This window comes from Rutidosis leptorrhynchoides, chromosome 9 (assembly GCF_046630445.1).
Source record: "Rutidosis leptorrhynchoides isolate AG116_Rl617_1_P2 chromosome 9, CSIRO_AGI_Rlap_v1, whole genome shotgun sequence".
NCBI classification, from domain to species: domain Eukaryota; kingdom Viridiplantae; phylum Streptophyta; class Magnoliopsida; order Asterales; family Asteraceae; genus Rutidosis; species Rutidosis leptorrhynchoides.
Genome location: NC_092341.1, coordinates 33,138,015 through 33,165,835, shown reverse-complemented (window position 1 = coordinate 33,165,835; position 27,821 = coordinate 33,138,015).

Sequence of the window (27,821 nt, the reverse complement as noted above, 5' to 3'; positions counted from 1 at the left end):
CCGGTACTTTGGATGGGGCTTGTTGGGCCCGATAGATCTATCTTTAGGATTCGCGTCAATTAGGGTTTCTGTTCCCTAATTCTTAGATTACCAGACTAAAAGGGGCATATTCAGTTTTGATCATTCAACCATAGAACGTAATTTCGATTACTTGTGTCTATTTCGTAAAACAGTTATAAAACAGCGCATGTATTCTCAGTCCCAAAAATATATATTGCAAAAGCATTTAAAAAGGGAGCAAATGAAACTCACGCATATAAATATTGTAAAACAGTTAATAAAACATTTGCATGTATTCGCAGTTCAAAATATATTTCAAAAGCATTTAAATAAGCAGTTATAAAAACAGCGCATGTATTCTCAGTCCCAAAAATATATATTGCAAAAGCATTTAAAAAGGGAGCAAATGAAACTCACGCATATAAATATTGTAAAACAGTTAATAAAACATTTGCATGTATTCGCAGTTCAAAATATATTTCAAAAGCATTTAAATAAGCAGTTATAAAAACAGCGCATGTATTCTCAGTCCCAAAAATGTAAAGAGTAAAAGGGAGCAAATAAAACTCACGCATATAAATATTGTAAAACAGTTAATAAAACATTTGCATGTATTCGCAGTTCAAAATATATTTTAATAGCATTTAAATAAGCAGTTATAAAAACAGCGCATGTATTCTCAGTCCCAAAAATGTAAAGAGTAAAAGGGAGCAAATGAAACTCACGCATATAAATATTGTAAAACAGTTAATAAAGCATTTGCATGTATTCTCAGCTCAAAAATGTAATGAGTAAAAAGAGAGCAAATGAACTCACCTAATGTATTTTGTAGTAAAAATATATATGACGACATTTAACAACTGAACAATGCAGGGTTGGCCTCGGATTCACGAACCTATATCATTTGTATATATATTAATACATATACAGGAATTCACATAATTTCCTTTATTAATTATATATTATTTATGTGTTTGTAGTTCATATAATTTATATTAAATTCCGTTTAAAAAAATATATACATATATTATATCTTAAAGTATATGTTATATTTACTTATTTTATATATATTTAAAATGGTTAAAATCTATACAATTAGTTGTATTAATATATCCATATATATATACATAATTGTTTAGGGTTATATTTATAAATTAATAGTTTGTTATATGTAGTTACGTGAAATACTAATATAATTATAGTATATGTAATAATAAAAAAATATAATGATAGTTTTGATATTATTTGGTTACTAATACACATAATGATAACTTTATTAATAATAGTAATAATAATAATAGTTATATTTAGTAACAATCATAATAATTTTACTTTTAATTATTCTAATATACATATTACTAGTATTAATAATAATAACAACTAATAATAACAATAATTGATAATAATAATAATACAAATAATAATAATAATAATAATAATAATAATAATAATAATAATAATAATAATAATAATAATAATAATAATAATAATAATAATAATAATAATAATAATAATAATAATAATAATAGTAAATATAAAGGGTTACAACCTTTGATGAGAAGTCCAAAAAAAAGAACGCTGCTGCCGGGACTCGAACCCACGACCTCTCGGAAACCAATAACACCCTTAAGCCACTCCTCCATCTAAGACTTTCTGAAGTTATCCTAACCCAATTGTATATAACCCGATTTTCATCCCAAACAAAGTTTGGCCCAACAACAGATTTCATAAGCCCAAGTAATTAAACCCAATCTACTTTTATATAACCTACTTCGACCCTGGTAGCAGTGAAAAAAAATATATTCGATTCTTCGGTTCATCATCATCGTTACATAGCATCACCAAAGCGTCATCATCATACTCATCATCATCAAAATCATTCGAAAAAAAAATAGAAAAAGTCGTTGATCCAATAAAACGTTCATTATTTAAGTATATATCCCAATTCCTTTACAGCTCATTACTCCAATCAAGATATGAATCATGATATCCAATTCCATCATTCACGGCATATTTAAAGAAAATATGGTGGCCCCAAACGAAAGGAACTAATTCAGTTTTTTTTTTACGTGAATGCAGCAAATAATATTAATATGCCTCTACCCTTGAATCGTTGTTGGCCCCTCTTCCTTTTTAACATATAAGTGTCGGCCACCAAATATGCTTTGTCCCACTTGAACATTGATAATGCTATATAAATGAATACTCTATAATTAAATCGATAACTCATTAAAACTTTTAAACATATATAATATTATTCTTGTTATTGTTAAAAGAAAGGAACAGAGTAACATTACTTTAACCATCGCGAAAGAAGAGGAACCAGGAATTATAATACAAGCGTAGCAGTAGCAAGTGGGTTATCATTTTAGTTGTGATTTTATGATGATTATGGTGGTGGAGATGGCGATTTTGAAGCTGTAGGTGTGGGTTGATTTATTATGGTGGTTATACATGGTTCATAGTTACAAGGATTGGGAGAGAGAAGAAAAGAAAATGAGAGGGAGAGATATAAGGTGGCGGATGGATTGAGTTTAATGAAAGTTTACAACATCGACAGATGCAGGGAAAAAAGGTGGTTTGGGTCTGATCTTCGTTGAATATGAAACACGTAATAGAAATTGAAATTGAGTTGAAGATGATGGTTAATCTATATGGTATATGTATAAGTATATTTATTAGATAAAGAAAAGAGTGATTAGATATTGATATATAGATAGAAAGGGATGTACAACAGAAAGTTTACTAGGAGCCAAAAATCAAATTGTGTTGATGTAAGGTATCGGGTGGATGATGGTTTAATCATTGTTTGGATTTTACTGCTTATAATCTATCCTAATTTGTTGTGTAATGTATTTAGAGAGGGACGTATAACAATTCTCTGACACTGGATTGACAAACAAAAAAAAGTTGAAGCAGAAATAAATAAGTCTTGATATTGAATCGTACTACATTCCCTTTTTAATTGTAATCTGAATTGATACTGAAATTTGTTTTGGAGACACAAACAAAATTTTACACCCAGCTTAATAACGATGTGTAACAGAATACCTATGTATGCGTATATAACCGTATATATATATGAATCTGTATTTTTTTTTATATACGTATATATGTAAATCTGTTGTTATACATAACTTAATTCTAACTAGTATTAATACTTATCAATGTATTATTGGTAATAATATTATTAACATTTATATTAATAATAATATAATAATAATATTAATAATAATAATAATAATAATAATAATAATAATAATAATAATAATATTAATAGTTTAATATGAATTAATAGTGATAATATCACTACTTATAATATTATATATAGAAACGAAATTAATAATTATATTAATTCTGATATAATAATAACACTAATTGTAATACTACTCATTATAATAATATTTGTATTAATAATAATAATATTATGCAATTTATACATATCTAATTTTATATTTATATTTATGTAAACATAATTACATGTTTATTTACAGACCATAGTTCGTGAATCGTCGAGAGTAGTCAATGGATAAATGCATTCATATAATAGTTCAAAAATTTTTGAGACTCGGTCTAACAGACTTTGTTTATTGTGTTGGAACATATAAAGATTAAGTTTTAATTTGGTCAGAAATTTCCGGGTCGTCACAGTACCTACCCGTTAAAGAAATTTCGTCCCGAAATTTGAGTGGAATGGTCATGGCTGACAATAAGTATGTTTTCATGATGTATCCGAGCTAGAAATTAGAGTTTTATCATCAGTGAGTAATATAGGTAAAAAAAAAAATTGATTACGCGAAGAGTATAATCGAAGCTATCGCAAGAGAGGGAACTGATGACGTAGTTATGATTGATTTCCGGAATTCATGGGATTTAAAGAAAATCTTCGTAATAAGATTTGGTTCTTCGGCGATATAGGAAATCAGATCTTCTTTGATTAAATGCAATAATCTGTTTCGATTGCTCTGTCGGATATTTTACTATAAATCCGCTCCCTTCATTTCCTTATTTTCACAGCTCACACCTTCCATTCTTTCTCCCCTGATTCATATTTTTAAAGCATTCATTAATATGCTCCATCCAGTTCTGATCCTTGATATACTCTTAACTTTCATATCTGTCATTCTTCTCTTTCATCTACCACCGGAGGATTATATTTACTTCTACTATTATTTTGGGGTTATAGTGTTTTTAATTTTCCCGTGCCTTCACGTGGCAATACGTATTTATATGCACGGTTTGTAATTTATGTGTTGTTGTCGAGCTTTATATTTTCTTTATATTCAAGAGTTTCATACTTTCGTCTCCTCTTCCTGACTTCAAGTCAAGCGAATAATGGTCCGGAATTCGTAGATATGGATTTTGAAATGAACATAGTTAATGTTCTAGAAAGAAATCGTAATGGCACGATCTTGATTTTTCAAATTACTAGAATATCTGAAAAGATAGAACTATTAAGAATATATGTTCTTGATATACTTGGAGATTGGGTAGAATGTAAGAGTCGTGTAACATGGCACATGATGACGTTATGATCTGTGAATCATCACGTTCCATTAGAAACTCAGCATGACTTACTGTAATATAATTACGTTGATCAAGTGTCATTATATTATACTAACTCATGCATCAGTTCCCAACATTACTTCAATAACATTCATATTTCAAGCTCGAAAGTTTACAGAATATAGAAACTAACAGTTTCTATATGATGTAACACTGATAGCACGAAGAGATTAATGATTTCAGATAAGAATTGTTATGAAAATATTCTCGGAAATATCAAAGATATTTATGATGATATTTTCAGAATTTCTGAGATCGAATGTTGATGAAGAAAATCCTTTCGCAAGGATTTAGAATAAATAAGGAGCAAGATATTCACTAAAGACTTCATCAGAAACAGAATCATCAGGGTTCTTTATGTACAAGTTTAGTCCTTGTGATTTGCTCAGAGTCTCCTTCATGGTTTGCTCAATTCGTTTTTCAGTACCAAACTTCCTTTTGAGCTTTTCCAACGTATATTTTTTTTTTATCAAACTTTTGACTGTTAAAATCATCCATAGTTTTTGTTGCTTCATTCAACTTTTCAAAATTTAGAGCATTAATTCACAGACTGGGTGCTTTTCTGAATTTCAGAATGGAAGATCATAGTTCTAAGAGATAAATGTTATATGGATACATATAACTGTTGATGTGGAAACGTTGCGAGACTCAAAATACAAATTTGCTGATTCCCGGTAATTGGTATGGCAGTTCTCGTTACAAGATGCGGATGAGTATATGATAGGGTTTTAATGAATAAATATAATGATTTGTCAGAGAGATTTAAGCCAAAAACAAACAACGAGGCTGCTGGTACGTCTTCTGGTAATATGGTGGAATATAAAAGAATTCTCCGTTATAAAAAGGGTAATTGTATATATCAGGATTATAGTAAGGCTACTTCGAATGAAAAGTCGAAGTTGACTTGCTGGAGTTGTGACAAAATTGGCTACTTTGAAAAGGGATCGCAAAGTTATTTTTGCTAATAAATGATAGAGGATCTGATGCGGCTACGTGTTCAACTTTTACTCAGTTGCCGAGAGTTTCTCATGTGCATAACTATATGCATAAACCTTTCCTTTCGTAGATGAAGTGCGGTTGATTCATCCTATCGATTGAGGTGTTTTCAAGAATCATGAAAGGTTTGAACACATATTGTAATCGTCAAGATACAGATGAGGTTTAAGATGAGATCAAGTGGCAAACTTGAAGATATGTTTAGTTTCATATGTTATAATCAATATTTTAATTCATTTTAATTATCCAATGTCGACAGTCCATATTTGATAGTCCACAATTAATAGTCCGATAATACATATATAGCTTAATATATAATATCCGAATTAATTAATACGTATCGGGACCCGTGTACATGTCTCAGACTCGATCACAACTCAAAGTATATATATTATTATAGAATCAACCTCAACCCTGTATAGAGAACTCGATCATTACTGCATATAGAGTGTCTATGGTGATTCCAAATAATATATATAGATGCATCGATATGATATGTCAAAACCTTGTATACGTGTCCCGATATTTAAAGTGTGTAAAATAAATAACAGGAATTAAATAACGATAACTAAAGTGTGTAAAGTAAATAACAGAAATTAGATGACAATAAATAAAATTGCAGGAATGTAAATTGCGATAATTAAATTGCAATAAATAAAATGCGATAAATAGAATGTAATCAGTTAGCTAGGAACAGTTAGCTGGAACAGTTAGCATGGTTTCTTAACAAAATTCCATATTGTTAATTAGTCTGTTTCTAATCAATTTTTATTGTGTACATTATTTCTTCATTATGCCACTTGTTGAATTCTGGTAAGTAAAAATCCAAATATGAAATTGAATTTGAATGAAAATGGTTATTCTGTGGTGAACGGATTCGTATATCGATAGATGTAGGTAGGATGGTAATCGACCGTTGAATCAGATTCGAAGACTGTACAATGTAACTTATTAATGTGAAATCTTAAATATTTCTCGGGTATTACCTACCCGTTAAAATATTTTTACCATTAACAGTTTGTACGAAAGAATTTTTAATCACAATCTTTATGAAAATATATTTACATATATATTTTCTTCAGATGTAATTATGGATTTAATGAGTCAATGTGATATTAAACTCATCAGATTTACGATTAGAACTATGATACATAATCTCTAAAACATTAGAGTTTACATAATCGTCATGTCGAACGAAGATAAATGATGTAGAATGATTTGTGGAACGATAATTATACTCGAGGTACAGAATGAGATGTTGAGGCATGGATTGTTGAAACTTGGGTTGTTGGTGGTACTGGTGCCATTGGTGCTAAGGCTGGTGATGTTACTGGTGTTGGTGATACTGTTGATGATTGCAAATTGTATACCGTGCTCTCTAAAGTTAATACTCGAGCTCGGAGTTCTCTAACTTCTTCTACTAACCCGAGTTGTTTATCAATGTGAGGTAGAGGTCGGATATCTTCTCTAGTTCTATTAATGGTAGTTTCAAGACGAAAAATTCTTGCAAATAGGGTATAAACGGTATTGCGAACGGGTTCGCCGGTGAGCGGGTCAAGTACTCCAAGGTTAGGTGGTAGATTTGATTCATGATATGGAGTACCTTCTTCCTTTCTCCATAGGGTGAGTATGTCGCGAACCCATCCCCATTTTCTCCAGTAATCACGGTAGTTGATTGGTTGGTGTGCTCCTATCACGCTGTCTTCGGAGTCAGAGGAACTTGGTCGATTCGTAGAGGCCATCTTAAACGATCTCAGGAAAGATTTTTGGTATGAAGAGTTTAGTGGCATCAATTGATAGTTAGATGGTATTCTCAATGCATAATTTGCATAGATATATATAGTACCAGGATCCCTTAAATTAAGGAGAAATTTACGAGAGATATCAGGCAAGGTCTACAGTAACAGATACACTAAGATATGAATTGTCAGATACGCTAAAATATGAATTTTGTCTATACACTATTCATGCAGTCAATGCAGTAAAATGTGTCTAGACTAAGAATAATGAGTAGGTAATTTCCTAAGGATGATAAGCAGATGTTTTCCGATAAAAATGATAAGCAAAACTTTTGACATGCAGACACGGTCGAAGTCCAGACTCACTAATGCATCCTAACGACTATCAGTTAGGCACGCTAATGCAAGACCTGGTTCGCTAAGACCACCGCTCTGATACCAACTGTAGAGACCCATCCTAATCCATCTGGACGAAGTCCATATCGATTACAAACGATTCACAACAGTTGATTACATCGCGAGGTAATTGACCTCTATATGATAAATTTTACAAACATTGCATTCGTTTTTAAAAGACAAACTTTCGTTACATCGACAGTTGACAGGCATGTAAAGCATTTCATAATATATCCAAATATAATTGACTTAATAATAATCTTGATGAACTCAACGACTCGAATGCAACATCTTTTGAAATATGTCATGAATGACTCCAAGTAATATCTCTAATATGAGCAAATGCACAGCGAAAGATTTCTTTCGTACCTGAGAATAAACATGCTTTAAAGTGTCAACCAAAAGGTTGGTGAGTTCATTAGTTTATCATAAAGAATCATTTCATAATTTTAATAGACCACAAGATTTCATACTTCCATTTCTCATAATCATACGTCCCATGCATAGAGACAAAAATATCATTCATATGGATTGAACACCTGGTAACCGACATTCACAATATGCATATAAGAATATCCCCATCATTCCGGGATCCTCCTTCGGACATGATATAAATTTCAAAGTACTAAAGCATCCGGTACTTTGGATGGGGCTTGTTGGGCCCGATAGATCTATCTTTAGGATTCGCGTCAATTAGGGTTTCTGTTCCCTAATTCTTAGATTACCAGACTAAAAGGGGCATATTCAGTTTTGATCATTCAACCATAGAACGTAATTTCGATTACTTGTGTCTATTTCGTAAAACAGTTATAAAACAGCGCATGTATTCTCAGTCCCAAAAATATATATTGCAAAAGCATTTAAAAAGGGAGCAAATGAAACTCACGCATATAAATATTGTAAAACAGTTAATAAAACATTTGCATGTATTCGCAGTTCAAAATATATTTCAAAAGCATTTAAATAAGCAGTTATAAAAACAGCGCATGTATTCTCAGTCCCAAAAATATATATTGCAAAAGCATTTAAAAAGGGAGCAAATGAAACTCACGCATATAAATATTGTAAAACAGTTAATAAAACATTTGCATGTATTCGCAGTTCAAAATATATTTCAAAAGCATTTAAATAAGCAGTTATAAAAACAGCGCATGTATTCTCAGTCCCAAAAATGTAAAGAGTAAAAGGGAGCAAATGAAACTCACGCATATAAATATTGTAAAACAGTTAATAAAACATTTGCATGTATTCGCAGTTCAAAATATATTTCAAAAGCATTTAAATAAGCAGTTATAAAAACAGCGCATGTATTCTCAGTCCCAAAAATGTAAAGAGTAAAAGGGAGCAAATGAAACTCACGCATATAAATATTGTAAAACAGTTAATAAAGCATTTGCATGTATTCTCAGCTCAAAAATGTAATGAGTAAAAAGAGAGCAAATGAACTCACCTAATGTATTTTGTAGTAAAAATATATATGACGACATTTAACAACTGAACAATGCAGGGTTGGCCTCGGATTCACGAACCTATATCATTTGTATATATATTAATACACATACAGGAATTCACATAATTTCCTTTATTAATTATATATTATTTATGTGTTTGTAGTTCATATAATTTATATTAAATTCCATTTAAAAAAATATATACATATATTATATCTTAAAGTATATGTTATATTTACTTATTTTATATATATTTAAAATGGTTAAAATCTATACAATTAGTTATATTAATATATCCATATATATATACATAATTGTTTAGGGTTATATTTATAAATTAATAGTTTGTTATATGTAGTTACGTGAAATACTAATATAATTATAGTATATGTAATAATAAAAAAATATAATGATAGTTTTGATATTATTTGGTTACTAATACACATAATGATAACTTTATTAATAATAGTAATAATAATAATAGTTATATTTAGTAACAATCATAATAATTTTACTTTTAATTATTCTAATATACATATTACTAGTATTAATAATAATAACAACTAATAATAACAATAATTGATAATAATAATAATACAAATAATAATAATAATAATAATAATAATAATAATAATAATAATAATAATAATAATAGTAAATATAAAGGGTTACAACCTTTGATGAGAAGTCCAAAAAAAGAACGCTGCTGCCGGGACTCGAACCCACGACCTCTCGGAAACCAATAACACCCTTAAGCCACTCCTCCATCTAAGACTTTCTGAAGTTATCCTAACCCAATTGTATATAACCCGATTTTCATCCCAAACAAAGTTTGGCCCAACAACAGATTTCATAAGCCCAAGTAATTAAACCCAATCTACTTTTATATAACCTACTTCGACCCTGGTAGCAGTGAAAAAAAATATATTCGATTCTTCGGTTCATCATCATCGTTACATAGCATCACCAAAGCATCATCATCGTACTCATCATCATCAAAATCATTCGAAAAAAAAATAGAAAAAGTCGTTGATCCAATACAACGTTCATTATTTAAGTATATATCCCAATTCCTTTACAGCTCATTACTCCAATCAAGATATGAATCATGATGTCCAATTCCATCATTCACGGCATATTTAAAGAAAATATGGTGGCCCCAAACGAAAGGAACTAATTCGGTTTTTTTTTACGTGAATGCAGCAAATAATATTAATATGCCTCTACCCTTGAATCGTTGTTGGCCCCTCTTCCTTTTTAACATATAAGTGTCGGCCACAAAATATGCTTTGTCCCACTTGAACATTGATAATGCTATATAAATGAATACTCTATAATTAAATCGATAACTCATTAAAACTTTTAAACATATATAATATTATTCTTGTTATTGTTAAAAGAAAGGAACAGAGTAACATTGCTTTAACCATCGCGAAAGAAGAGGAACCAGGAATTATAATACAAGCGTAGCAGCAGCAAGTGGGTTATCATTTTAGTTGTGATTTTATGATGATTATGGTGGTGGAGATGGCGATTTTGAAGCTGTAGGTGTGGGTTGATTTATTATGGTAGTTATACATGGTTCATAGTTACAAGGATTGGGAGAGAGAAGAAAAGAAAATGAGAGGGAGAGATATAAGGTGGCGGATGGATTGAGTTTAATGAAAGTTTACAACATCGACAGATGCAGGGAAAAAAGGTTGTTTGGGTCTGATCTTCGTTGAATATGAAACACGTAATAGAAATTGAAATTGAGTTGAAGATGATGGTTAATCTATATGGTATATGTATAAGTATATTTATTAGAGAAAGAAAAGAGTGATTAGATATTGATATATAGATAGAAAGGGATGTACAACAGAAAGTTTACTAGGAGCCAAAAATCAAATTGTGTTGATGTAAGGTATCGGGTGGATGATGGTTTAATCATTGTTTGGATTTTACTGCTTATAATCTATCCTAATTTGTTGTGTAATGTATTTAGAGAGGGACGTATAACAATTCTCTGACACTGGATTGACAAACAAAAAAAAGTTGAAGCAGAAACAAATAAGTCTTGATATTGAATCGTACTACATTCCCTTTTTAATTGTAATCTGAATTGATACTGAAATTTGTTTTGGAGACACAAACACAATTTTACACCCAGCTTGATAACGATGTGTAACAGAATACCTATGTATGCGTATATAACCGTATATATATATGAATCTGTATTTTTTTTATATACGTATATATGTAAATCTGTTGTTATACATAACTTAATTCTAACTAGTATTAATACTTATCAATGTATTATTGGTAATAATATTATTAACATTTATATTAATAATAATATAATAATAATATTAATAATAATAATAATAATAATAATAATAATAATAATAATAATAATAATAATAGTTTAATATGAATTAATAGTGATAATATCACTACTTATAATATTATATATAGAAACGAAATTAATAATTATATTAATTCTGATATAATAATAACACTAATTGTAATACTACTCATTATAATAATATTTGTATTAATAATAATATTATGCAATTTATACATATCTAATTTTATATTTATATTTATGTAAACATAATTACATGTTTATTTACAGACCATAGTTCGTGAATCGTCGAGAGTAGTCAATGGATAAATGCATTCATATAATAGTTCAAAAATTTTTGAGACTCGGTCTAACAGACTTTGCTTATTGTGTTGGAACATATAAAGATTAAGTTTTAATTTGGTCGGAAATTTCCGGGTCGTCACATCTATTATCTCTGATAGGGATGGTATATTTGTTTCAAGGTTCTGGAAGACGTTGCAACAAGCATTGGGGACTCGTCTAGACATGAGTACTGCCTATCATCCACAAACTGATGGGCAGAGCGAAAGGACGATACAAACGCTTGAAGACATGCTACGAGCATGTGTTATTGATTTCGGAAACAGTTGGGATCGACACCTACCATTAACAGAATTTTCCTACAACAACAGTTATCATTCTAGTATTGAGATGGCGCCGTTTGAGGCACTATATGGTAGAAAGTGCAGGTCTCCAATTTGTTGGAATGAAGTGGGGGATAGACAGATTACGGTTCCGAAAATAATACAAGAAACTACCGAGAAAATCATCCAAATTCAACAACGATTGAAAACCGCCCAGAGTCGATAAAAGAGCTACGCGGACAGTAAAAGAAAAAATATAGAGTTTGAAATTGGAGAAATGGTCATGCTTAAGGTTTCACCTTGGAAAGGCATTGTTCGATTTGGTAAACGGGGGAAACTAAATCCAAGGTACATTGGACCATTCAAGATTATATATCGTGTCGGACCAGTAGCTTACCAACTGGAGCTACCTCAACAACTCGTGGCTGTACATAACACTTTTCACGTCTCGAATTTGAAGAAATGTTTTGCTAAAGAAGATCTCACTATTCCGTTGGACGAAATCCAAATCAATGAAAAACTTCAATTCATTGAAGAACCCGTCGAAATAATGGATCGTGAGGTTAAGAGACTTAAGAAAAACAAGATACCGATTGTTAAGGTTCGATGGAATGCTCGTAGAGGACCCGAGTTCACCTGGGAGCATGAAGATCAGATGAAGAAGAAATACCCACATCTATTTCCAGAAGATTCGTCAACACCTTCAACAGCTTAAAATTTCAGGACGAAATTTATTTAACGGGTAGGTACTGTAGTGACCCGAACTTTTCCATGTTTATATATATTAATTGAGATTGATATTTACATGACTAAATGTTTCCAACGTGTTAAGCAATCAAACTTGTTAAGACTTGATTAAATGAAATAAGTTTCATATAGACAATTGATCACCCAAGTTGACCGGCGATTCACGAACGTTACAAAATTGTAAAAACTACATGTTGTGGTATATATAGACATATATATATGGTTGACATAAGATTATGATGAGTAAGTATCTCACTAAATATATTAACAATGTGTGATATACATAAGAAATGAGATTACTAAGTTAAGAAACTTGAAATGATATATATAACGATTATCGTTATGATAACGTCTACTAAATACATATGTATCATATTAAGATATTGATACACTATATTTAACATGATAAAATGATATTTAAATATATCATTAAGTGTGTTAACAATGAACTACATATGTAAAAACAAGACTACTAACTCAAGAATTACGAAACGAGACTTATATGTAACGATTATCGTTGTAACGATATTTTAATGTATATATCATATTAAGAGATATTCATACATCATAATATCATCATAATATAATAATTTAACATCTCATTTGATATAATAAACATTGGGTTAACAACATTAATTGAGATCGTTAACTTAAAGGTTTCAAAACAACACTTACATGTAACGACTAACGAAGACTTAACGACTCCATTAGATTGTATATACATGTTGTGTTTTGATATATATTCTTACACTTTTTAAAGACTTCAAGACACATATCAAAGTACTTCTACTTAACAAAAATGCTTATGATTACATCCTCGTTCAGTTTCATCAACAATTCCACTCGTATACACCCGTATTCGTACTCGTACAATACACAGCTTTTAGATGTATGTACTATTGGTATATACACTTCAATGATCAGCTTTTAGCTGCCAATGTGAGTCACCTAACACATGTGGGAACCATAATTTGGCAACTAGCATGAAATATCTCATAAAATAACAAAAATATTAGTAATCATTCATGACTTATTTACATGAAAACAAAATTACATATCCTTTATATCTAATCCTTATACCAACGACCAAAAACACCTACAAATACTTTCATTCTTCAATTTTCTTCATCTAATTGATCTATCTCAAGTTCCATCTTCAAGTTCTAAGTGTTCTTCATAAATTCCATAAGTATAGTTTCATAAAAATCAAGAATACTACCAAGTTTGCAAGTTTACTTCCAAGCTTTCTAATCCATTCCAAGTAATCATCTAAGATCAAGGAACCTTTGTTATTTATAGTAGGTTATCTTTCTAATTCAAGGTAATATTCATATTCAAACTTTGATTCAATTTCTACAACTATAACAATCTTATTTCGAGTGAAAATCTTGAACTGTTTTCGTGTCATGATTATGCTTCAAGAACTTTCAAGCCATCCAAGGATCCTTTGAAGCTAGATCCATTTTTATCATTTCCAGTAGTTTTATCCAGAAAACTTGAGGTAGTAATGATGTTCATAACATCATTCGATTCATACATATAAAGCTATCTTATTCGAAGGTTTAAACTTGTGATCACTAGAACATAGTTTAGTTAATTATAAACTTGCTCGCAAACAAAAGTTAATCCTTCTAACTTGACTTTTAAAATCAACTAAACACATGTTCTATATCTATATGATATGCTAACTTAATAATTTAAAACCTGGAAACACGATGAACACCATAAAATCGGATATACGCCGTCGTAGTGAAACCGGGGCCTGCTTTGGTTTGGATAATTAAAAACTATGATAAACTTTGATTTAAAAGTTGTTCTTCTGGGAAAATGATTTTTCATATGAACATGAAACTATATCCAAAAATCTTGGTTAAACTCAAAGTGAAAGTATGTTTTTCAAAATGGTCATCAAGATGCCGTTCTTTCGATGGAAAAGACTACCTCTTTTGTAATTGACATGTAACTTAAATTTCTGACTATAAACCTATACTTTTTATATTTGGATTCTTAAATTAGAGTTCAATATGAAACCATAGCAATTTGATTCACTCAAAACGGATTTAAAATGAAAAAGTTATGGGTAAAACAAGATTGGATATTTTTGATCTTTTTAGCTACGGGAAATGTTTAACAAATCTATACAAATCATATCCTAGCTAACTTATATTGTATTATACATGTATTCTAAAATATTATGTAATCTTAAGATACCATAGAAACGTATGCAAATGTTTTGACATATCATATCGACCCATGTATATATATTATTTGGAACAACCATAGACACTCTATATGCAGTAATGTTGGAGTTAGCTATACAGGGTTGAGGTTGATTCCAAAAATATATATACTTTGAGTTGTGATCTAGCCTGAGACGTGTATACACTGGGTCATGGATTGATTCAAGATAATATATATCGATTTATTTCTGTACATCTAACTGTGGACAACTAGTTGTAGGTTACTAACGAGGACAACTAACTTAATACACTCAAATCTTTAAAACATAATAAAAATGGTTGTAATTATATTTTAATCATACTTTGATATATATGTACATATTTGTATAGGTTCGTGAATCGATCCGTGGCCAAGTCTTATTTTCGAGGAAGGAAATATCTGTGAAAGTGAGTTATAGTCCCACATTTAAAATCTAATATTTTTGGAATGAGAATACATGCAGGTTTTATAAATGATTTACAAAATAGACACAAGTACGTGAAACTACATTCTATGGTTGAATTATCGAAATCGAATATGCCCCTTTTTATTAAGTCTGGTAATCTAAGAATTAGGGAACAGGCACCCTAATTGACGCGAATCCTAAAGATAGATCTATTGGGCCTAACAAACCCCATCCAAAGTACCGGATGATTTAGTACTTCGAAATTTATATCATATCCGAAGGGTGTCCCGGAATGATGGGGATATTCTTATATATGCATCTTGTTAATGTCGGTTATCAGGTGTTCACCATATGAATGATTTTTATCTCTATGTATGGGATGTGTATTGAAATATGAAATCTTGTGGTCTATTGTTACGATTTGATATATATAGGTTAAACCTATAACTCACCAACATTTTTGTTGACGTTTAAAGCATGTTTATTCTCAGGTGAATATTAAGAGCTTCCGCTGTTGCATACTAAAATAAGGAAAAGATTTGGAGTCCATGTTTGTATGATATTGTGTAAAAACTGCATTCAAGAAACATATGTTAATGTAATATATTTCTATTGTAAACCATTATGTAATGGTCGTGTGTAAACAGTATATTTTAGATTATCATTATTTGATAATCTACGTAATGTTTTTAAAACCTTTATTGATAAAATAAAGGTTATGGTTGTTTTCAAAATGAATGCAGTCTTTGAAAAACATCTCATATAGAGGTCAAAATCTCGCAACGAAATCAATTAATATTGAACGTTTATAATCAATATGAACGGGACATTTCATAAATGAAGATTCAAAGCTAGAAAAATTGAATCTTTCATGTACTTGAAGGATTCAAACCCAAGTTTGAATCTACAAGATATAACAAGATCAAAAGCTAAAAGATTGATCCTTTAAATGATGATGATGATGTTGACTTTATGAAGAAGAAAAGAAGAAGAAGAAAATTTAAAACTTACACTTTTTAGAGTGAGAAAGACTCGAGAGAGAATTAGAGAGTAAGTGTGTGTAATTTGTGAATGAGATCAATTGTGAAATGGGTGAGTTAAGGCTTGTATTTATAGTGGGAATGGGTGAGGCAAGGCCTTCATGGCCGTAGGTTTTGAGGGGACAAAAGGGGGGACAACTTTACTTTTTGGTTAATGGTTGTCTAAAGTTGGTGCTTATGTTAGGATCCCATGCAACATTAAGGATAATGCTTAACAAAAATGCTACTATGTTCCCATGGGCATTTGTCTTACATTAATGTGGGTCACTAACTAATAATAATTGGGATAATTAAATAGTCCACTAGCTAGTGTAGGGTGGGCTAAAGTCCAATAAGGTAGAAAGTCCAACAAGACTAACTAGTGTGTTCTAGTAAATTACTAAGCGTAATTAAGCATCCAAAAATGAAAGGACCCGTTCATATACATTATAAACGATTCACAATAGTTGATTACATCGCGAGGTATTTGACCTCTATATGATACATTTTACAAACATTGCATTCGTTTTTAAAAGACAAACTTTCTTTACAACGAAAGTTGACGGCATGCACACCATTTCATAATACATCCAACTATAATTGGCTTAATAATAATCTTGATGAACTCAATGACTCGAATGCAACGTCTTTCAAAATATGCCATGAATGACTCCAAGTAATATCCTTAAAATGAGCTAATGCACAGCGGAAGATTTCTTTAATACCTGAGAATAAACATGCTTTAAAGTGTCAACCAAAAGGTTGGTGAGTTCACAGGTTTATCATAACAATCATTTCAATATATTAATAGACCACAAGATTTCCGTTTATAAATATACGTACACTCGCAAGTGTATAAAAGTATTCTATAAGTTGTAGGCACCCGGTAACAAGCCTTAACGTTCATGTTTTACCCTCTGAAGTACACCAGATCAGGTGTGTTTAAAATAACCTCGAAGTACTAAAGCATCCCATAGTCAGGATGGGGTTTGTCAGGCCTAATAGATCTATCTTTAGGATTCGCATACATAGACAAGTAGTTTAATGTTACCAAGCTAAGGGTATATTTCTGGTTTAAACCCACGTAGAATTAGTTTTAGTACTTGTGCCTATTTCGTAAAACATTTATAAAAACAGCGCATGTATTCTCAGTCCCAAAAATATATATAAAAGGGAGCAAATGAAACTCACAATACTGTATTTCACAGTAAAAATACATATAACGTCATTTAATAAGTGCAAGGTTGGCCTCGGATTCACGAACGTATCAATATTGAGATTCAATATTGTAGGAAAGTACGTAGACGCAACGGAGATGATAAACACTAGATTGACCCCACGAGCATACCCATGAACCATACCCATCACCTCCATAGCTATAATCCATAATTTCCTTAGCTTCGACTCATTCAAAAAAACTATTTTGAAATCACTCGGACAGCACTCCGTCGTAATATTTTATGTATACTAATAATATCTTGAAATAATACAGAGCAAATATATATATATATATATATATATATATATATATATATATATATATATATATATATATATCAATTGAGAGAGTTTAGAGAAATATATTTTCAAGTTTCTATGAAATAATGAAACCTATTGAATTCTATTTATAATAGATTTTTGAATTATAAAAGTGAATTATTAAAGTATGAATTATTAAAGTGAATTATTAAAGTATAAATTATTAAAGTGAATTATTAAAGTATGAATTATTAAAGTGAATTATTAAAGTATGAATTATTAAAGTGAATTATTAAAGTGAATTATTAAAGTATGAATTATTAAAGTGAATTATTAAAGTATGAATTATTAAAGTTAAAGTAAAGTAAAAGTAAAGTAAAGGTAAAGTTAAAGTATAGTAAAAGTATAAAAAACTATGTATGTATAATACGCGTATAAATATATATAATATTAATTTAAATCGTTATATATATTTAATGAAATAAAATATAAATATCGTTATATTTATTATACTGGTTAATTAATGAGTTGTTAAAAGTGATTCTAGATATTTATAAAAGTTATATACGTTTTAATAATAAAGTTCTTTTTAAACTGAAAACGTCTTTGTACGTTTGAAAATAGATTAATAGAATATTATGGAAACCAATTCTCCACTAACTTTTGTCTAACTTTCGTAAATGACACTTTTTGTTTTTATTTATAAATAGCTTTACAAATTATTCTGAATATCGTTAAGAGGAATAGATTTTCTCAAATCATAGTGGACCTCTCAACAGAGACTTGTAATCATAATTCAATGTTTCTGATAATTCAATCATTTAATATATTTTTTTTTCGTCGAAAATCATATTGAAACAAATACGTTCGTGTAAAGTATTATACGTTTAATACTTTATTAATATTCTCAAGTTATAATATATATATATATACATATACATATCTATTTATATATAACGGTTCGTAAATCGTCAGAATTTGGTCGAGGTTATAATGAATGTATGAACACAGTTTAAAATTCTTGAGATTTAACTAACAAACTTTGCTTATCGTGTCTGAATAATATAAATATTAAAGTTTAAATTTGGTCGGAAATTTCCGGGTCGTCACAGTTCCTACCCGTTAAAGAAATTTCGTCCCCGAAATTTGATAGAGGTCGTCATGACTAACAATGAGAATGTTATTATAACGATTATAGAGTTTTATCATGTTCAAGAAGAATGGATAAAATAATTCGATTACTCGAAGCGTATGAGTGAAGTTATCGTAAATGAATGAAATAAGATAATAGTGATTCGTCGTATCTTTTGACGTCATCACGATTGATCTCCGAAAAGAAAATCTTTGTAATCTATATTGGATTTGATTATTCGGCGATTAAGGAAATTATGATCCTCTTCGAATTAATGCGATAATCCATTTTGATTTCTCTGTCGGATATTTCACTATAAATCCACCACATTTGTTTTCTTACAACTCACACCTTCTCAACTCATATTTTAAAGTATTTGTCAATATGCTTCATCCAGTGCTGATTCTTGATATACTCCTCACTTTCATATCTGTCGCTCTTCTTTTTCATCTGCCTCCGGAAGAATCTATTTACTTCTACTATACTCCTGGTTTTATAGTGTTTTTAGTTCTCCCGTGTCTTTATATTGCTATATGCATTGATATATACGGTTTGTGATTTCTGGATTGTTGTTGGGTTTTATATCTTCCCTTATATTTCAAAGTCCTTGCTTCTTCTATAATCATTGTCATCCACAGTTAATGCTCTCTTCTATTTGCTATGATTTATACTCCCATTTCTAGTTCGGAGCTTTGTCCTTCCATTTCTTCTTCTTGCGATTAAGCACCGCTTGTAATGGTCCAGAATTCGCAGATATAAATTTCGGAATGAACATTGTTAATGTTCTAGGAAGGAAATTGTAATGACGCGATCTTGACTTGTCAAATTACCAGAATACCTCGGAAAAGGCCGAATCATCAAGAAATATTTTCTTGATATTTAGAGATCAAAGAGAATACAAGAGTCGTGTAACATAGCACATGATGACGTTATGATCTGTGAATCATCATGTTTCATTTAGAAACTCAGCATGAATTACTGTAATATAATCACGTTGATCAAGTGTCATTATATTATACTAACTCATGCTTCAGCTCCCAACACTTCTTCAAGAATATTCCTATTTTAATCTCGAATGTTTCAGAATTTAGAAACTAAAATAGTTTCTTTTATGATATAATACAGATAGCGCGAAGAGGTAAATGATTTCAGATAAGAATAATTATAAAAATATCTTCAGAAGTATGGATGATATTTATAATGAAAGATACGATGATATCTTAGAATGTCTAATATCAGAGGATGATGAAGGATATTGTCCGCAAGGGTTTAGAGTCAGGAGCAAGGTAATCGTTAATGACTTCAGCAAGTACTGAATCATTTGGATTCTTTGAAGGCAGGTTCAGCCTTTGTGATTTGTCCACAGCCTCATTCATACTTTGCTCAATCCATTTTCCAGTTCCAAAGCTTCTCTTTTTCTGAGTTTTGCCAATATACTATCCTTTATCATCCAACTTTTTACTGTTAAGGTCGTTTACAGTTTTTGCTGCTTCATCAGCATTTTTCAAAATTTCGAGAACTGGTTCGCAGTTTAGGGTGTTTTTCAGAAATTTCTCATTCAAAGAATGTAAGTCTTGGAGGTAGACGTTGTGTGTATATGTAATTGTTGATGTAGACATGCTGTGAGGTTTCAAAATACTGATTGCTGATTCTCAATAATTGGTATGGCAATTCTTGTTATAAGGTACGAATGAGTATATGATAGGGTTTCGATAACTATAATGATTTTTTTTTTGGAAAGTCAAAGATCAATGAAGTTGTTGGTAAGTTTATTGCTAATGTGGTGAATATAAACGATTCCCCGGTAATGTTGGCGAAAGGGCAACGTATCTATCGAGGTTATAATAAGACTGTTTTGATTGAGAAGTCGAAGATGACTTGCTGGAGCTGTGACAAAACTGTCTATTTTGAAACGGAATTGAAAAGTTATTTTAGCTAGTAAATGCCAAAGGGGCTAACACGGATACGTGTCGAACTATGACTTGGGTTTTGAGAGTTTTTCAGGTGTATAACTATGGGTAACATGTGGTTGGATCATCATCTCGATTGTTCCTTAGTTGAAGTGTCTTCAGGAATTTCGAAGGGTTTGAGCACATATTGTAATCGTTAATACATATGATGTTCTAACACAGTTTTGAAGTCAAAGTATAGCTTTGAAAGATATAGGAATCTAAGAGTGATGATACTGGTTATATTTTGAATTGAATTATGCGATTTCAAAATCAGAATATGTAATTGAATTTGAATGAGTATGATTGTTTTGATTTATATGAAAGAATGGATATTGTTGTGAAAGTAGGGTGTATAGTTGATGATTGCTGAATCAGTTTCGAAAAATGTAATATATTAATTGTGAATTTATATATCTCTCAGGTATTACCTACCCGTTAAAAAAATTTTCACAATTAATATTTTGTACAAAAGAAGTTTATTACAGTCTTTATGAAAATATATGTGTATATTTTCTTTAGATGTAATATAGATTTAATGAGTTAATATTAAATTAAACTCATTTGTTTTATGGTTGGAACTAGAATTGAGTAATCCCTAAAACTTTATAAATTGCATAAGTATTTCTTCAATAATATTGAAATTATGAATCATTACTTTGTTATTTGTTAGTTTTCGTGAAATTCTTGTGAACTTCGCAAGGTACGAATGATGTTATTTGAAAAGTTTCGAGTACATCGATGATGAAAGCGTAAAATCAAACATATATTTGAATAATACACTTGATTTATTATAAATTGGATTTTTTTTATTGAATTGAGACAGAGATTGTAATTAACGATGGTTAAGTTGTAGACGAAGGACGTACATCATTGCATATTTGTAATATGAATTAACTGAGTAGTTAAGATTCACACATAATAGCTTAGTATGGGAAGATTTATTATGGTTTAAAAATTTATACATATAAAATATACATATAAATCTTTCGATTGGAAATGAGTTAATACTTCATAACTCGTTGATACAATATATTTGTTGTTGATTCGTAATGATGTCCACAATGATTCTTGAACTGACAGAGTTTGTGATGTTACAGGTGCTGTTGATTCTGACGATACTGACGGCACTGACTGTGTTGATGATGCTACGGTCCTGTTGATGCTGTTGGTAAAACAATTCTAGCTTGTAAATCGTACACCATTTTCGATCAAAGTTTCTACTCTACCATCTCCGTTCACTCATCCGATTTACCGTCAGAATTAAATAATCTCTAAGATTTTGGAGATTACATAACTGCCGCAGAGATATCTCTTCAATGAAGTTTATGAATTAATACTTCATCGTTTGTTGTTGTTGATATTCCTGGATATTTACAGGGCGTATGACGTTGATGTTTGAGATACATATTGTGATGTTGCGGTGTGGGATGTGGATGTTGTTGTTGGTGGTGGTGATGGTACTGTTGGTGTTGCTGATGGTGGTACTGTTTATGCTGCTGGTGCTGCTGCTGGTGTTTGTAACCTTTGCACCATATTCTCCAAAGCCACTACCCGAGCGTGAAGCTCGTTGACTTCTTCTATTACACCGGGGTGATTGTCGGTTCGGACGGGCGGATAAATAAAATCTAGAATTTGGTGTAGTATGTAATTGTGACGAGATACTCTAGAAATAAGAGAGAAAATGGTGTTTTGGATAGGTTCGCCGATAAGTGCTTCAGGTTCTTCGCCAAGAGGGCAATGTGGTGGATGGAAGGGATCACCTTCTTCTTGTCTCCAATGATTAAGGAGGCTACGAACCCATCCCCAGTTCATCCTGTAACATCCCGCATTTTTCCGTTAAATTATTTTTAACGCCGTCTTTTTCTTTTTAGATAATATTCCTCGTATCTAGATTCGTAACCTCCGTTAGCTAACATTCTAAATATTCTCGTTATCGGATTTTAATACGCGTTTTAAAATATTCCGTTTAGGTATTTTCCGCACCCGCTTCTAAACTCGAGGGACTAAAATTGACACGGGGCAAACTAGTTGACTAGGTCAACTAGTCCACCCCAATCACCACCATTCAATCACCTCCATCTCTCTCTCTTTCTCTCTAGCAAGAACACACACACAAACACCCAATTCAATCATTCATCATCTAAATTCGATCTAGGAGGCTTACAACAAAACAAATTACATATTTGGAATCCTCTCTTCATCCTCTACAATTTGATACCAACTTCATCTCGTTTGGGTAACATTTCTAAAACTCTAGATTTCTCTAAATTCGTGTTTTTGATTTGAAATGGTGTTAGTTAGTGTCTATGGCTCGTGTCTAGCATGAATATATGAGTTACTTGCTCGATTTGTTGTTTTGAGTAACTAGTTTGAACATTTGAAATGGGTTGCTTAATCTTGCATTTTGGAAGATTAAATGTTGTTTGATTGTTAAAGTTCATGTTTTAATTGTGTTACTAGTATCACTAGCTTCGTTTTGATGCGTAGGTTGATTAAGAAAACTTCAAAAACCCGATTATTGATTTTTGTGAATTTTGGTTAGGGTTTGTTAGACTTTGAAATGAACTTTTGATGCGTTGAATGCTTGTTAATGTTGTTAGTAAGTGTTTAGATGCAATGTATGCTTAATTACCTTCGAAACGGCATATCGTATGTGTAAATTGGATTCCCGAATCATAAAATACGTTTTACGAACTTGAAACTTTGAAAATAAACCTTTCTTGATCAATTGACGAGATTTCGGCTATTGTAAATGATGTTATTGTTGGACCATAAGTGCTTAGTTGTATTCCTCGTCAAAATACCTTTCCAACGATATATGATAGGCATTATAAGTGTTTGCGGGTCAAGAGTTGGGTTGGAAAAGGTTTTGGTTCGTGCATACTTTGAAAAACTGACCAGAATTCTCTGCCCAGATGGTGGCGCGGCGCGCCCCATCCCCGCGCGGCGCGCGGATTGGCCTGGTCAGATTCTGACCACTTTGTCCCATTTCACGTGAAATGTTTGACTAGCTACCGACCTCCGATTCACATGAAACTTGTTCTAATATACTTGTATATGAATAATTAGCATAGAAAAATAGTCTGGGACCCGACCCGAACATGTTGACTTTTTCGTTGACTTTGACCCGACCAAGTTTGACTTTTTGTCAAACTTAACCAATTAATTATGCAATCTTCCTAACATGCTTTTATACTTGTATCTTGCATGAAACTTGACAATTTGCTTCACATGTTATATTAATCGAGTCGTATTGAGCCATAGGACTAATTGAACATCTTTGACCGTTTTGTGTTTACCGTTATTGATATAACCTATATGTTTAGGTCAAGACTAGCTTTGTCTTTGCACGCGTTTACTTGTCGAAGTACTTTATTAACTCTTGCACTCAAGGTGAGATCATAGTCCCACTTTTTCAATCACTTTTATTCTTTACATCGTGGGCTGAGAAACACATACATTTCATACTTATTTACTTTTCATGCTTTTACATTGTGAACAAATACGAATACAAAGATGCATACGAGTTTGAACAAAAGTCCTCAATCCAATTATCATTAGTTCCACTTGCAGGGTGTAAGTGTAAGCGTGTAATTATGTTGTGTGGCCATACGGGTTTAACAAACCCTCATTCAGACGGTTCGCTACCGTTAGTGAATGAAATATAATTTCAACAATGTATAGTGTAAGTTCTAACACTAAATACAAAATTCAGAGGGAAGATTCGGTTAAGCCTTGATAATTGGGTGCTTGTGATACAAATACTATTTTGGAATGTGAATGATTCTGGTTGAGCAATTCTTAAAGAACCTTGTGGTTCAATACAATTTACTTACTAAACCTATGATTTCACCAACGTTTTTCGTTGACAGATTTCTATGTTTTTCTCAGGTCTTGCACGATATGTGATACATGAAATGTCCCGTTCTTATTGACTAAAAACGTTCCATATTAATTGATTTCGTTGCGAGGTTTTGACCTCTATATGAGACGTTTTTCAAAGACTGCATTTATTTTTAAAACAAACCATAACCTTTATTTCATAGATAAAGGTTTTAAAAAGCTTTACGTAGATTATCAAATAATGATAATCTAAAATATCCTGTTTACACACGACCATTACATAATGGTTTACAATACAAATATGTTACAACAAAATAAGTTTCTTGAATGCAGTTTTTACACAATATCATACAAGCATGGACTCCAAATCTCGTCCTTATTTAAGTATGCGACAGCGGAAGCTCTTAATAATCACCTGAGAATAAACATGCTTAAAACGTCAACAAAAATGTTGGTGAGTTATAGGTTTAACCTATATATATCAAATCATAATAATAGACCACAAGATTTCATATTTCAATACACATCCCATACATAGAGATAAAAATCATTCATATGGTGAACACCTGGTAACCGACATTAACAAGATGCATATATAAGAATATCCCCATCATTCCGGGACACCCTTCGGATATGATATAAATTTCGAAGTACTAAAGCATCCAGTACTTTGGATGGGGTTTGTTAGGCACAATAGATCTATCTTTAGGATTCGCGTCAATTAGGGTGTCTGTTCCCTAATTCATAGATTACCAGACTTAATAAAAAGGGGCATATTCGATTTCGATAATTCAACCATAGAATGTAGTTTCACGTACTTGTGTCTATTTTGTAAATCATTTATAAAACCTGCATGTATTCTCATCCCAAAAATATTAGATTTTAAAAGTGGGACTATAACTCACTTTCACAGATTTTTACTTCGTCGGGAAGTAAGACTTGGCCACTGGTTGATTCACGAACCTATAACAATATATACATATATATCAAAGTATGTTCAAAATATATTTACAACACTTTTAATATATTTTGATGTTTTAAGTTTATTAAGTCAGCTGTCCTCGTTAGTAACCTACAACTAGTTGTCCACAGTTAGATGTACAGAAATAAATCGATAAATATTATCTTGAATCAATCCACGACCCAGTGTATACGTATCTCAGTATTGATCACAACTCAAACTATATATATTTTGGAATCAACCTCAACCCTGTATAGCTAACTCCAACATTCACATATAGAGTGTCTATGGTTGTTCCGAAATATATATAGATGTGTCGACATGATAGGTCGAAACATTGTATACGTGTCTATGGTATCTCAAGATTACATAATATACAATACAAGTTGATTAAGTTATGGTTGGAATAGATTTGTTACCAATTTTCACGTAGCTAAAATGAGAAAAATTATCCAATCTTGTTTTACCCATAACTTCTTCATTTTAAATCCGTTTTGAGTGAATCAAATTGCTATGGTTTCATATTGAACTCTATTTTATGAATCTAAACATAAAAGTATAGGTTTATAGTCGGAAAAATAAGTTACAAGTCGTTTTTGTAAAGGTAGTCATTTCAGTCGAAAGAACGACGTCTAGATGACCATTTTAGAAAACATACTTCCACTTTGAGTTTAACCATAATTTTTGGATATAGTTTCATGTTCATAATAAAAATCATTTTCCCAGAATAACAACTTTTAAATCAAAGTTTATCATAGTTTTTAATTAACTAACCCAAAACAGCCCGCGGTGTTACTACGACGGCGTAAATCCGGTTTTACGGTGTTTTTCGTGTTTCCAGGTTTTAAATCATTAAGTTAGCATATAATATAGATATAGAACATGTGTTTAGTTGATTTTAAAAGTCAAGTTAGAAGTATTAACTTTTATTTGCGAACAAGTTTAGAATTAACTAAACTATGTTCTAGTGATTACAAGTTTAAACCTTCGAATAAGATAGCTTTATATGTATGAATCGAATGATGTTATGAACATCATTACTACCTTAAGTTCCTTGGATAAACCTACTGGAAAAGAGAAAAGTGGATCTAGCTTCAATGGATCCTTGGATGGCTCGAAGTTCTTGAAGCAGAATCATGACACGAAAACAAGTTCAAGTAAGATCATCACTTGAAATAAGATTGTTATAGTTATAGAAATTGAACCAAAGTTTGAATATGATTATTACCTTGTATTAGAATGATAACCTACTGTAAGAAACAAAGATTTCTTGAGGTTGGATGATCACCTTACAAGATTGGAAGTGAGCTAGCAAACTTGAAAGTATTCTTGATTTTATGTAACTAGAACTTTTGGAATTTATGAAGAACACTTAGAACTTGAAGATAGAACTTGAGAGAGATCAATTAGATGAAGAAAATTGAAGAATGAAAGTGTTTGTAGGTGTTTTTGGTCGTTGGTGTATGGATTAGATATAAAGGATATGTAATTTTGTTTTCATGTAAATAAGTCATGAATGATTACTCATATTTTTGTAATTTTATGAGATATTTCATGCTAGTTGCCAAATGATGGTTCCCACATGTGTTAGGTGACTCACATAGGCTGCTAAGAGCTGATCATTGGAGTGTATATACCAATAGTACATACATCTAAAAGCTGTGTATTGTACGAGTACGAATACGGGTGCATACGAGTAGAATTGTTGATGAAACTGAACGAGGATGTAATTGTAAGCATTTTTGTTAAGTAGAAGTATTTTGATAAGTGTCTTGAAGTCTTTCAAAAGTGTATGAATGCATATTAAAACACTACATGTATATACATTTTAACTGAGTCGTTAAGTCATCGTTAGTCGTTACATGTAAATGTTGTTTTGAAACCTTTAGGTTAACGATCTTGTTGAATGCTGTTAATCCATTGTTTATTATAACAAATGAGATGTTAAATTGTTATATTATCATG